This window comes from Aythya ferina (assembly GCF_964211825.1).
Source record: "Aythya ferina genome assembly, chromosome: 3".
In the NCBI taxonomy this organism is placed as follows: Eukaryota; Metazoa; Chordata; class Aves; order Anseriformes; family Anatidae; genus Aythya; species Aythya ferina.
The window spans coordinates 71,146,876-71,160,983 of record NC_140298.1 but is presented as its reverse complement, the minus strand read 5'-3'; the positions used below and the strand labels follow the sequence as shown (position 1 = coordinate 71,160,983).

Genomic DNA, 14,108 nt, shown 5'->3' with positions numbered 1-14,108 from the left:
GAGAAGCGGCCCAGCCCCAGAAAAAGCTGCCTCGGAGATTACATTAGTGCAAAGTTTTCTGGGTGGACACCAAAAGACGTCTTGGACCTACGAGAAGGATAATTGAGACGGACACTGGGTATTTCTGATGCCAGCCTTCGGCTGCCCACAGCAGGAGGGGCAGACCCCAGCAGAGGGCACAGAAAGCTGTGAGTGTCCCGGCTGAAGCTGCTGTGCCCTGGCTCCTCCATCCTCCCCCACAGCAGGCGTCCCCCCGAGGTGCAATAGCTGCTCCAAAGCAGGAGGAAGGTTTCTTATCTGCTGCAGCATCGCCTCGGCAGAAGAGCCTGAGAGAGGCACGCAATAAAAACAGGGTGGTAACTGTAAATAGCCGGGATCTGTTTGGCTGCGTGGAGCCCTTTCAGAGCCATGAGGCAAGGCAAGGCTGCTGCCCCAAGGAACCTGGAATCTAATTTGGGCTGATAACAGCGGAGGATCACACAAACACTCTCGGAAAAAAAAATGGGCACAGAGGTAGAACAGCCAGGAGCGAAGGGGGAAAAGATCACATCAATGGATTAAAACCAAAAACTTCTCTTGTCCCCACAAAATCATTATAGACGGTTTTGAGTCCATTCAGTCACAGCATCTTCACACAGCCTTGGTTTAGGTAAATAAATTGCTTTTAATAAACTTTGTTAGACCTCTCAAGCCATTTGTTAAGCCTAGGTTAATTGCAGAACACAGAGGTGACAGCTTTACTGAGAACCTTCTTCCTCTAGAAAGCTTCATCACTTGCTGCTAAAAAAAATCAGTTTGCACCTTGTACCAAGACTGCCTTAAAAAAATAACTTTCCTCTTTCAGAAGAAAAAGAACACATGCTCCGAACTGTGACTCTTTCAGAGTCGAGTTTCAAAAATCAAAATAGTAAATGCTAGAACTTGCTAGCTAACACCCAAAGGTTTATATTCGTCAACGAGATAAGTGAGGTTTTTGTAGCCAAATCAAAATTTTGCTTGTGTTGCAGGGACTGGGTCCCTTACCTTCCAACAGAAGTGCTAACCAAGTCCTCAGATATGGCACCAACCATTTCTGAATCATGACGAAGACATCAGGGGCCCAGACCCTCTGAAAAGCACACACTGAGCTTTCTGCTTCTCTGCTACCAAATTAAAAAATAAATAAATAAATAAAACTTCAGTACACTCGAAGAACGGAGGCAACACGACCCCAGCAGTTGGGAAGAATGGGACAGAAAAGGTGACAAATTTTTCAGGCTCTATATGAGCCACTTCAAGAACGGAAAACAGACCTCTGTGGGGTTGTGCCTTAAGAAAAGCAAAATTCTGCACAGAAACATACAAAAAATCCTACTGATCACACTAATAAATGTTACACCTGCTGCAGAGCTTGGCTTCACCACATCTTCAGCTTGTTAAAAGACCTCAGACACTCAGGGAAATCCTTGGGTTAGGTTTGCTTTTGTCAAAAACCACACAGAGAGTGTGGTGATAGGACTGGTGATGGGAAAGAGCCTTTCATTTTCTGAGCATCAGATCAAAATCCCACCCAGGTCAGCTGCTGCTTGCTGTCTGATAGCTGTTAAAAGGCCTCTGTGAAACGAGGCGGCTGTTTTAATCCTGTTTCAAGTGGATTGTGCTTAGATCCCAAGGTGGTAAACACTTTAGCAATCAAGCAGACAGGCACATGCCCTTAACATAAAACTTGGTACAACCAGCACTAATCAGCAGCCACACCGGAGAAAAGCCAGGGACTAAGAGGAAGCTGGAAATCCAGTTACCCACTCCATTCCTAGAAATGATTCAGCCAGATTGGACTTAAAGCAAATGGGCAGAAGCACAACAAGTAGCTTGTCTTTGTAGCTATGTTTTATGAATAAGTATTTCTGCTCATGAACCCTTGATCTTCCTTCCCATAAAACGCTGTTGCAAAAGCCAACTCATATTTTCCACACGCACAGCGAAGTATTTGCTACCCATTCAATTCCTTAACCAAACAGACTCACTTACTCACCGATTTTCTCTCTGACCCCCTTTTCATTTTATTATTTTGTGTGTGTGTGCTTACGCTTTTTTCTATTCAGGTCTTTCAGTATTACAGTATTCTTTCTGCCTGTGCTGTAGCTTGTTCTGGGAGGCCAGCAGACGATGACGGGACAAAGCAGTAAACCAATAAAAAGCATACTGGGAGTTCTGTTTGCTGTTTGCAAGCACATTCGAGTATGTTTTTTGTTTGTTTTTGTTTTTCTTTTTCCTGCTAGATTTGCATTCTTGCAGAGCAGCTGACAAGTGAATGAGAAATTGGTAAATACCTTGTCTGCATTGTAATTAAAAAAAATAAAGTCTTAAACCTCTTAAAATACTGCAAATAGAAGCCACGGGAAGGCACGGCGAAGGGAATTGTTTTAGAAATCATAGCCATGCAATAGCTACGTGTTAATTTCAAAAACGCTCCTGGAGCTGTTATGTCCAAACACCGGCTTGAAAATGAAGCACTCGGCGAAGTGCTGGCATTAGAGACAGCCTTCAGCCTGTGCAACGCCGCGCCGGTGGCACGGGGAACACGCCGTGCTGTCACAGAACGTGCTGCTCCGTCCTGTCCCAGTGTGTCAGCAGCGTTGCATCACTGCCAGGGAAACCACACAGCTGCCTCGCCGCCTTTTTTTTTTTTTTTTTTTTTTTTTCCTAATGTCTGTGTGTGTGTGATAGCAAATTTCAGCCCAGTAAATATTTGAGTGTGTGCCCAGCGCTAGGTAGCCGTGGTACGTCTCACTTATCACCCACGCAGACCGACCTCGCTGCCCTATCCTGATTTTCAGGACGCTGCTTTTTCCCCAAACCGTGGACCCGCGCGGAAAAATCACCCTCTCTCCACCTCAAAAGATGTCACGATTAAGCTGAAAGATGGGCAGCCATGTTATTGACTGTCGTTATCCCCTTAGGCCTCCGGGATTACTGCTTTCACTGGCCATTAGCGGCGCGCTGGCAGGATCCGTGCCGCTGCAAGTGGGCTCTGGGGCGATCCTCAGCAAACAGCGAATTCTGCTAAAAGGCAGCCAGCAGACCCCAGCAGCAAAACGCAGGCAACTTCCCTCAGCGTTGACGCAGAGCCTGAAATAGGTGGGATTGATACCCACTCATCCAAAATTTAGAAAAAAAACACTATAGTTCCTTTCAAAAAGTAACTTCTCTACTTCGGAAGCACAAGGAAAGCCCACTTGGGGTGAGATTGCAGGAACAACAATATTTCTCAAACGACAGAGACACAAACCCCCTGCAGATCCCTCCCGAGCACCTTCTTTGAATTCTGACAACTAAATGTATCAGTGTGAGACCATCAGCACCGGGTGCAGTTGCAAACACTCTGGCTGAAACCTGCAAGCTGCATACTTGTTCAGCCAGATTCATGTTATTATCTTTTCCCTTTCCTTTCACCGTGGCAAGAGTAACAATTTAATTAGAAGGGGGGGGGGGGAAAAAAGAAAAAAAGCCCGTATTATTTATAACTATGGCGCAAGACATTATTTTTAGCTGCAGAACTCTTAGGAAGGAAACAGTGCCCAGACCAATTTTCATGTACAACTTCCTGAATTTGTGATTCAGCCCCAAATTTCAGGGACAAGTTTAATTTAGGTTTTGATCCTTCTGACCTCAGCGTGTTTGCAAGCGCCCTGGGTTTGGTGCCTGCGGCTTTGCTGCTTCCCGGTCCCGTAGATCTGCAACCCGCCAGGTCCATCAGCTGCAAAACCCCTGAAAACGCGGTGTTTGGGGAAGGCAGAGCAGGGGAGACGGAGCTGTTAGCCTCGTGCAGGACCCGGGGAAATGTTATGGGGTGCCTACTAGCACTGATAGGAGCGGGACAGATCCCGTTACTGGAACTCGGCGTTCCCAAACAAACACCGCAGTCACAGGCTGCCCTGTGCCCTGCAGGGGAGAGAGATAACACCCACAGGCTGCCATTCTACCCTCGGCAGCACTTTTTTTTTTTTTTCTCTTTTTAAACCTAAACTATATTTGACTTTGCTGTCATGTATTTCAGCGCAGCTGCTATTCTCAGGTTCTCCCAAAATACACACAGTAGGTACTGTACTATTGCACATATAAACAGCTACCTTCCTACCGCAGCTATTTATGATTAAAATAACTTTTCTCCATTTCTGATTTCATTTCCTCTCTTTGGGCCCCGTTCTACGTTGCACAGGAGGTGCTTTCAAGACTGCACCCTGAACCAACTTTTAGCATGAAATAAAGAAATTAAATTGCAGCCTCGTTAGAAGTTTAGAACATAACATCCAGGTTTCTTTACGGGTGACCAAAAAATAGGACATGGGGCAGGTCTCACTCCACGTGAAAACGAACTCCTTGGGTGAAGATGAATACACACTCTGGCTGCACTGGGAGAGGAAACAAGGAGAGGGCACGGTGGCAGCGTGCGGTTTTACAGCCTCTTCCACTCTTCTGGGACACCTTCACGGCTCAGGGGTTGTCCACGGATGGGATGTGTGATAAGGAGCCAGTGGCTTCCCCCTGTGTCCTTCCTACACTCACCCGTCCAGCCTGGCAAAGGGTCTTCCTCACACAAACGCAGGTCTGGCTGGAAAAATGACCATCTCCAGCAACAAAACATCTTGTTTCCATTCTCCCTCACAGCAGGCAAAAAAGCCGAGTTAACCTCACAGTTAAAAAGCCGAGGGGCCCACTCGGAGGAACAGCCACCTCCACCCAGCAGTCACACCAAGCTTTCAGAAGGGCTCCAAGAAGCAGCTCGCGACTGCGCCCAGCCAGCCTGCGGTCAGGATGTTCAGACAGATGTTCCCAGCAGCTGGTCCTCGGCCAAAACCTCCCTCCAAGGTACCCGTCCCACTCGAAAACATCTTGCTGTCAGCACATGTATCTTTCCATAATCGAATACATTCAAGCCCCGAACTTCTTTTCTTTCCAAGGTTTTTGCACGATCCCTTAACGTGCTCATGACATTGCATTTTGGGGGGCTAAGGATGACACCTCCTGACTCTCAGGAATGTTACCGTCCCCTGGACATAGTCTCACAGCCTCATGCCTCATCCACGACCACCCTGCCTGCTCAGCCAGCTATGAACAAATAATTAACCCACGCTGAGGTGAAGGCTCCTTTCTGCCTGCTGGGATGGGGCCTCAAGTTTTCAGTGTATGGCTGCTTTGTACTGAGCCCAGCATTTCCTAGAAACCCTTCCACGGACAGCTGTGCTCACAACCACAGGAAAATGTTATTTACATGGTCCCTTCCTCAGATATGACCTAACCAAGGGGCTAAGCCCACTGGCACGGAGATGGTGCCAATTCACAGCCCGAAGCAGCATGTTCCCCTCCTTCAGCCACAGGGCAGCTGTCTTTATCACAGCACTGAGTCCAACCAAGCAGTTGGGTACCTGTATACATGCACACCCTCTGAATTTGTCTCTTCTTTACACCATTTGGCAGTTTTCCTGAAGAGACATCGCTTTACAAGAGCTTTTGTCTTCCTCCTCCTTGCTTTTAAATCCCCTTTTGTTTATAATTGAGGACTTTGCAAAAGGATTTTACTTCTAGGATAAATTAGAAAAAGTATATGCACAACTTCATGGAAGGAACAATGCAACTAAATGCTGAAATGCTGAAGACAGAAGTGAAATTTGTGATCAGATGCTCTGGACATCCCTCTGTGCCAGTAAAGCAGGGGCTGGGGGTTACAAGAACAGCCCCGTGTCACTGCTCGCCTGTGTGCTGGTGCTCCTCCTGGCACGGGGTGGCCAGGATCCTCTTCTGACATCCGCCTATATAAAACAGCTGCTGGATTTGCAGTCAGAGGAAACCCCCCTCCTTTGTCCTGCCCTGCTCTCGAGATCAGACCAACAGGGAAGGCTGCTGGCAGATTTTTTTTGTCCTGATTTCTGGCCTGAGGTCCCCTGGGCATCTCACTGAACAGACACCCTGCACTTGCAGTGCCCTCAGCTTTTCCTGCCCTTTGCAGACAGTACATTAGTGGGGTGGTGTCCGGCTTTTTTTGGTTTGTTGTAAGGTGAAGGGAACTGCTTTGTCCCAAGTGGTGTGTGGGACAACTAGCAATGCATCAGAACCCAACATTGTAGTCTCACCCCAAAATCACATGGCTTTCTCTGATTTTTTTTGCACCTAGTTTTCACAGTTTTACTGAAAGAAGAACGAGCGGTTCACAGCTTGGACGCTCACGCCAAACAAAGCTCTGCTTCATAGCCTAATCTCTAACCCACGGCGTGTTAACTCAAGGTTGTCACCTCTCCTACCTCCTTTCTGCCTTATGGTACACCACACACTGGAAAACATGGAAAGCAAACAAAAAAATACAAAGGGCGCATGGAAAAACCTCGATGCTGGAGAGACAGGGCAGATTTTCTGATTCGATTCTTCACTTTTCTGTTTTCGTCAGACACTAAGTGGCACGTGCAGCTTCTTAAAACCACACAGGCTGAGGATTTTTACCTGGTGTAAGCTTCAATACGCGATGTGCATGGGAAATAAAAGTTATGTGAACCCACAAATGCACCCTAACAGTTTTACAATCCGTAAACCAACCCCCAGCCTGTCCCGCTGCGCGGACGCCCGTCTGCGCTTATAGATGAGTGCATTTGGCTTTTTTTTTCCATGCTCAGAGAGCACACAAAGTACAAGCACGTGGTTTCGTACGCTGAACAGGGCTGCAGAGCGGATTGTCCCGCTCCCAAAGCCTCTCCCTTAGCAGCAGCAGCGGAGGCATGGCAGAAACGCTCCGGCAAGTCAGCGCTCCGGCTCTGCAGAACTGTAAATGATTACAGAAGAACCGCCCTGCAATCAAAGAACAAAATGTGTGCTGGAGATTAATCACTTTCCAAGACTGGAAAGGAAAGATAGGATTGAGAGATAAATCTGGCTGCAGTGTTTATGCAAGCGTATCGTGCTCCTTAGGACTGAATGTCCCAGAACGTACGGAGGAAGTAAACAATGTGCTGGGGGGGGGGGGCTGGGGGGAGGCGAGTGTGCCGGCCCCAAATACGACAGCCCCGGGAAGGACGCCCAACTCCCAGTTATGAAACAGCACCCTCCCAGCACTCCTCATTGCTGCCCGGGAAAATCTAAAACAAAGAGCTGGTAGAGACAGTCTAGGATCTCCCTCCGCTTTTCAAGTTTTCCTTCAGGGCCCGACGAGCGTCCTTCAGGCCCCGAGGAGCATCCCCACAGGCTTCCAGACCCTTTCTCCCTCCCTGAGGCATCACCAGGCCCGCACACACAGGCACTTCTCGTCAGGATTTACTTCTGGAGGCAAAACCACTTTTTTCAGTGCCCCTCCAGCATGTAATCGCGCTGCTTTTGGCCACTAAAGCGCTGCCGGCTCCCCGTTTTTGTGTAAACATGTTTACATTCGGAGCTCCTGCCCGGCTTAATACCACGCGGGCATTTTGAGGAAAACCCTATGAGGGCTGGATTTCAATGCGATGCTTTGACAGGCAATTACAAAGGAAGTAAATAGCGGGCGGCCTGGATTAGGGGGGAGCCGCATTTCCACAGAGGAAGGCTTCCCAGTGACTCGAGCCGCCACACGAGCACGTGTGAACACAAACAGGGCTGCGGCTCGACCGCCCTGTGCCAACACTGTGCTGTGCAGAAACAGACATTGAGAAGGAAAAAGGGGCTAAAAGGGGTAAATGACCCCCCCGGGGCTGGCTCTGATCCTTCAGGCCGAAACACGGGGCTGAGAGCCCGTGAAGCGGGGTCACGGCGCGCTCGCTGGTGCCCTGCGAAGAAGCACATTGGGGATCTGTGAGGTCAGGAGTTAAATGTGGCCCAGCACATCGCGTAACGACTGCCCCGTGTCGCCTGACTGTGGCCTGGATTTAGCCCCGGGGCTGTACATGAAACCTGCCCGGGTCACCGGGAAGCCACCCGGCCTCCGAAGCTCGCGGAGGGCCTAGGCCACGGCAGCTTGAGTTGCAGAAGTGCCAAGTCCCCGAACCACGACTCATGGCCACATTACAAAAATGCTATGACTTCGTGCAGACAGTTCTGGTGTCACCGCTGGCTGCTTTGGAGAAGGCTGGGGCCACCATGCAGCAATTCCTCCTTTGGGGAAGTCGATTCCAGGCCAAATGTGCAGCACCAGGGGATGCACTGCACCAGGGCTGCACACAGGGAAACCACAGAAACCAGCTATATAAGGTCTCCCCTCCCTGCAAATATCTGGCTTTGTATTAAAGCCAATTAACAATAATCTACTAATAACAAGACTGCGATGGAGCTGCAAGATTCCCCTAAAGCAAAATCCTGCCAGTGCTAGTAATTGATCCAGCAATGTGTCCCAGCTCGATGGCACAGACATCTCCAATTCTTGGAAGCATTACATCCAGTCTAATTCCCCCCCAAGGTCACAACCAGCAGAAAATCCCAGTACATCATGACCCAGGGATCTGTGACCGAACAGCTGTTATCAATAGCCTGGGAAACTGAAGCACGGTATCCGAACCCTATCAGCCACTGCTCGTGAACCCCTCGGCCTCCCGAGCCACTGGAGTGGCTGGGAGAGGAGAGGTGGAGAACAAACTGCAGGTTTCTCTTGCAGGAGATTTGCCAGATTTGCCTTTGCACCACTTGTTGCAATACCTGTGTGCACGCACTTTATTGCTGTGGAAAAAAGGCCTGACTGTTACCTGATTAAAGTTCCTTCATGATAAGGCTCAAAATAAGGGGCTCATAAACCACGTGCTCTGCACTTAAGCTCTTTGAAAGATCAATATAGGGTTATTCGTGCCCGTACATGAGTTCACCTAGCTCCAGGTCCATAGCAAGCTGCCTCCTGACTATGGCAAAAGCTAGGTGATGATTACCAGGATCATCAAAGACAAGGCACGAAGCTTGCAGCAGATGCAGAAGATAGAAGAAAACCAAGGAGCTACACTAAGAAAAGGCTCAAATATTTTCTAAACTAAATATACCAAGACAGAGGGATGCAGGATATGCTCTGCCTGTGGACTGTATGCTTTCTTATCTTACATACTATCAGTGAGGAACTTGTAATGTCTAGTCTCTCCTCAGCAATAGGGAAGGAAAAAGGATCAGCCTCTCACCAAGGAAATTACAACCATCACTACACGTACCATTAAATACATCACAAGCTTTTCAGGAGCTGATGCTTAATTTCTCTTTTGACTTTGGTGGAATATCAAAGACAATTAGCCAACAGTGCAGGTCACTGAACTAGCACGCATCAGCAAAACGATCAATCAGGTGGGGACCACTGGGTAAGTGATAAAATGGGTGATGAGCTTATTTTGACCTTGTGGCTGCCTGTTCGAACGCAGGAAGGTCGGAGAGGAGCCAGAGAGCACTTCCAACCCATATCACAACCCATTCATCCAGGTAGGAAGCCACCTTCATCCTCTCCCAACAAAACCTTGCAATTTGCAGTGGGGAGGGGAAAGGAGGGCAGTCAAACACCTACTTCAACTCACCACAAAGCAGGCAAGGAATAGGATTCCAAGATTTTTGTCCAAAATGATCACTATTTTAAGGACTGTGCAGCAGCACCATGAAATGAATCATCTCAGACAGTGTTAGCTGTCTTGCTCAGGGCACACCACAGTAGACTGAGGTCTCTCTAAGGCTGGGTCATTGCTTACACAAACGAGCAATCCCTACTTACACGGTATCAGCAGTGAATAAGACTACTCAAATGACTAAGGATTTGCACACCGACAGCTCCAGGACTGCTTACCTACGGCTGGATTAGTTAAGAAAATAAACAAAGTTGTAAATTAGAGGTGGTGCTGTGCGCCCCACCTACACCTCATATTGTCCAACACTTCCTATTATAAAATCCTGCTCCCAGTTGCTAATAGCTTTGCAAACCTGAACTGAAAGTATGATTGGAAAGAGGGTAAGCAGCCTGGGCTAGGCAAGACGCTGGAAATAGGAAATCCCAGGAGAGGGGAGAAACTGGGAACCAAGAGCTGGATAAAGAACTTGGCTAGATAGATGAGAGCTGATATGGAAAGTGAGGAGGTGAGAGATGATGGGAAAAGGAAGGAGAGCTGCACAGAGCAGGAGCTTGGGGTTGAGAGAGGATGCAGGGCTGGCTCTGGCCAGGAGCAGGGGGACGATGCTCTCCTGGGAGCACGGGGATGCTGGGGAGGCGATGACACGGAGCAGCAGACAGGGAAGGGCGTATTTCCTTACTCAGAGCTGAGTGTGAGCGCTGTGCAACCAGCATGGCACGGGGCCCACGCAGAGAGCGCCGTGGGTGAACTGAAACCCTGATACCCCTCGAAGCACCCAGCCCAACTAGAGGCTGGGGGTGGACAGAGCGTGTGAGCTTGTTACTAATGATGGTGTCGCAGGGAACGAGAGAAGAAATTCCACGCCAGAGAGGCGACTCCGACACTTTCAACTTCCAAGCACTTGGCTTTTATATAGAAACATTTCTTTTTTGGTGTAGATTTCAGTATAAATGAAGTACACTCTCACTCAGTACTTTCTGTTTGGCACTTCACTGAGCAGTGAGAACTATCCAGGCAGATTCTCCAGGAGTCATGGAGTATCCACAGGAATACTCCAGATACTCAAGCCATGTGAAATCCTACTTTCCTGCTCCCTGTCTGCTCCTGGCAGATGGGAAAGGCACGTGGCTGCCATAGCTTGCACCCCACTCGCCATATCTGGGGCTAAAGCTGCGGCCCTGAGCTCGTCCGTAGCTACGAGGAGGAATCAGTGGTTTGCTACTCGACAGCGTTTCCTGCAGAAAATAAGGAAGCTATCATCCCTCAGCCCATGCGGAGCTTTAAAAAAGCAACCACCATCCAAAGGAAAATGTCAAACCAGAAACCAGGCATTCAAGACTGGATAAATTTAGTAAGAGGTGATGATTCAACTACAATCGAAGGAAATCCATACTTAATTTCTGAAGCTATTGTTACCATAGTGTTCGAGCAAACCGTTTTTCCTTCAGGCTGAGAGTACACCAAATCCACATTATTTCTCAACTTGCTACTATTTTTTTTCCTTTAACTAGAAAGTGTTGTCATACTACATGCTTAGTACGAGCCTGAATTAAAAAAAAAAAAAAAAGACTTGTGAGAAGCTTTTGCCAGGGTAAAGTCCTGACACAGCTGTTGGAAAAACCCAAAATGAACATTTTCTCCTGGCCAAATCAGTGTTCTTTTCACTATTTATACTCTTGGATCCAGCAGCTGCAAGTGACGCTACAGGTCACGTTGTCCTAAAAGGACAAAGAATCTGACGACGCGCTCAAGTTTGGGAGGCTTGTTTGTACTCCCGGCCTCTCTCTGTGTACTTCACGGCACTGCTGCGCCAACGCCAGCTTGCTGCAAGTTTAAGTGCACCAAACTCTCGTCCAAACAGATCCTTTGGCTAAGATTTTCCATTTTAAAAAAGAAAAGAAAAGAAAAGAAAAAATAGACTACTTCTTTTCTGCTTCCATTTTTCAGCACCATAGGATCAACGCTGGCTGTTCAGTTGATAATACCCCTCTTTATTTGAAGTCATTTTTCTCCTTTCACCACCCACATTCATCTGGGACTTATTCAGTATTATGCTGCCTGACACTGGTCCAAAACAGCAAACAATTTCTGTAACTACACAATAAGCAGAGCACATCCTAACAGAGGCACTTCGTCATCCAAGAATCCCCTTATGTAACATCCAGCCCTGTACTGCAAAGAACGTGGAAAAACTTGCGGCGGGGTTAGGTACAGCTGTGCCTTTAACACAACTTCTTCCTGCTATCAGGGCTGCATTTTACAAGCAGAGGAACATTTCTGTACTTTGGCCTACTGTCATCAGAAAGAGGTGGAGATTTATGCCCTTTCTGCTTCTAAATTAGACTCCTTCAGTGCCCCGTTTTATATTCTTCCTGACAGGTCCCTATTTTGTATTAAAAAAAAACCTGCTGTCACTGTGTTGCATAGCAAAAGACCTTTCCAGATGAAAGAGAAAAAGCTCTTCTTGCCACCAAGTCAAGTGGCGAGAGGAACTCCGTGGTTAAAACTGTGAGGCTGAAATCCTTTACCCAGCACTGTACCCATTTCCAGCAGGATTTGATAAAATTATAATTCACCGTCCAGAAACAGACTACAACACTAAACGTATTACACTGAGAAAGTCAAAATAGGTCATTCAATCAGCGTTATTCCCCCTTCGTTTCCAACAGAGCACACAGCAGTTAAGTAGTCTCTCTTGCAATTAGCATCATCGTTGTCTCCTCGGTGCCTAAAATCCACTGGGGAGACGGAGCTGCTCGTACCGTGCAGCAGCCCAGGCCCTGCTGCCCACCACCACTCCTCGGGAAGCACACAGAGGTGAAATCCTGCCCTCACTGATTCCAATCATCACCTTTTTCCTCAAATTTCCAGTTCCCCAAATGACACACACCTCATCCCACTGCTCCCCCTGCATCCTCCGGCCAGGAGGGCTGCTACCCCACAGAGCCCTGAAGAAGGTGGGCTAGGAAGATCCTCCCCGGGGAACGGCGGGGCACGAGCGAGCTTTCCTGGCTGTGAGAAGCCTGACATATGCTTCCGATGCGTTTTAATTGAGTAAAACGTTGGAAAGATTTTATTTATGTTTCTAATTAGGTAAACAGTATGCTTCCTCCACCTGCTCCAAGCTACCCCACTAGGCCCCGTAGACATCAGATGCCTACAGACATACCTCGGGTTGATTTACTTCCCACTGCTTGCTCGCAGTGCCCTTCCTCCTCCTACCCCCCACTTTCCCTCAGTTTTCCTACTTCAAATGGCCTTGCTGTTGATTTTCAAACACCTTTGTAACTTTATGGCTCCCTTTCCCAGGGTTTTCTGGAAAACCCCTCTTCGTAAGAGATTTCTCTCTCACTTCAATTATGCAAACCTCCTCACACGTTTTAATCTGAAGTGCTTTCACCACGCAGGAACCAAGTTGTAAGAGCAGTGGGGCAAGAAATAAATCAGCTTGGGGAAGTTGAGAATCACACTGCCACCGTAACGATGCAAATAATCACGGAAGGTCTGCAGGCTGGAAACCTCTGGCCCGAGCCATTCAGAGCTCTGACACGATTTCCATTTTCAGTTCCAAGATTTTAGACGTGGCCTACTTATCTGGGCCACGTACGTGGCTCAGGCTGTACCGAAGTAGAAGCTGCTCGCACAAGGTTCACAAAATGTTCAAGGGTTTTTTTTACAGCTTCTCGGTGGCAGCATCGCTCTTGGCGTCAAGGCTATTCTCCTCCAAAGGCAGAGCAGGCACAGCCGCCTCCCGCTGCAGGTCTTGATGAATACTTCAAGAAGTACCAGTCGCTCTGAAACCCGACATGGCAGACAAATGGTTTTGAGTTCCCCCACACTTTTAAACCCAGCAGATAGTGTTGCACAAAGCAGGGACAGCGGCCTCACCGGTCTCAGCTTACAGCGCATCTCAGGACACGGCCTGAACCGGCGTCACCTTCTCCTAAGAATTCCTGGAAAAAATCTTCTCTTGAAATTAGGTAAGGGCCAGAGCAGCTTTGCATAGCAAACAACAGGTTATAGGCTTTCAAGAAACCGCATCACTGCTCTCAGAGCAAAACCAACCAGCAAAAAAAGGAGGCTGTGGAAGTCTTACACTGAAACCCTCTTTGTTTAGCGCTGTTCACTCTTATCAGGAACCCATTTTATGTCCTAAGCATATCTAGAACTTTATATACGAAACCAATAAATCCTCCATGAAGCACTAGCAAATATATTTACCCAAGATTAGGAGTTCACAGTCTGACTTCACAAACACCCCGGTCAGAAAGTTTTAATCTGGATTACGTCTTGCGTTTTAAAGTGTGTTTACACAGCGAATTTCATGTGGGAAGGTGGGGCGACCTTTTGTCACCACCCATCTACAGAGCGCTAAAATGTCTGCTTGAAGAGCTTGCACGGAGAGGAAAAAAAAAATACAGGAGGTTTTAAGAGATGCATAACTGGAGGATATATCTAGATAATGTGGTCCACACTCTAGATAAAAAAAAAATGCAACGCTGAAGTCATGTCCTAAAATAATTTATTTGAAATAAATACATTTTAAGAGGAATTTTAAAAAAATCTTAGAATTTTAAGAGTCAGGCC

At 47.7% G+C, this 14,108-nt stretch overlaps 1 protein-coding gene and 1 long non-coding RNA gene across 3 annotated transcripts in view; both read right to left on the bottom strand.

Annotated features, from left to right (window-relative positions):
• FOXO3 (forkhead box O3) overlaps positions 1 to 14,108 on the bottom strand; it is an 80,600-nt gene that overhangs the window by 57,978 nt on the left and 8,514 nt on the right. The window lies entirely within an intron of this gene.
• LOC311434789 lies at positions 12,562 to 13,919 on the bottom strand. The gene is made up of 3 exons (XR_014691731.1): positions 13,743 to 13,919; positions 13,410 to 13,485; positions 12,562 to 13,315 (listed from the first exon to the last, which is right to left on the bottom strand). It is a non-coding gene; the product is annotated as an uncharacterized lncRNA (long non-coding RNA).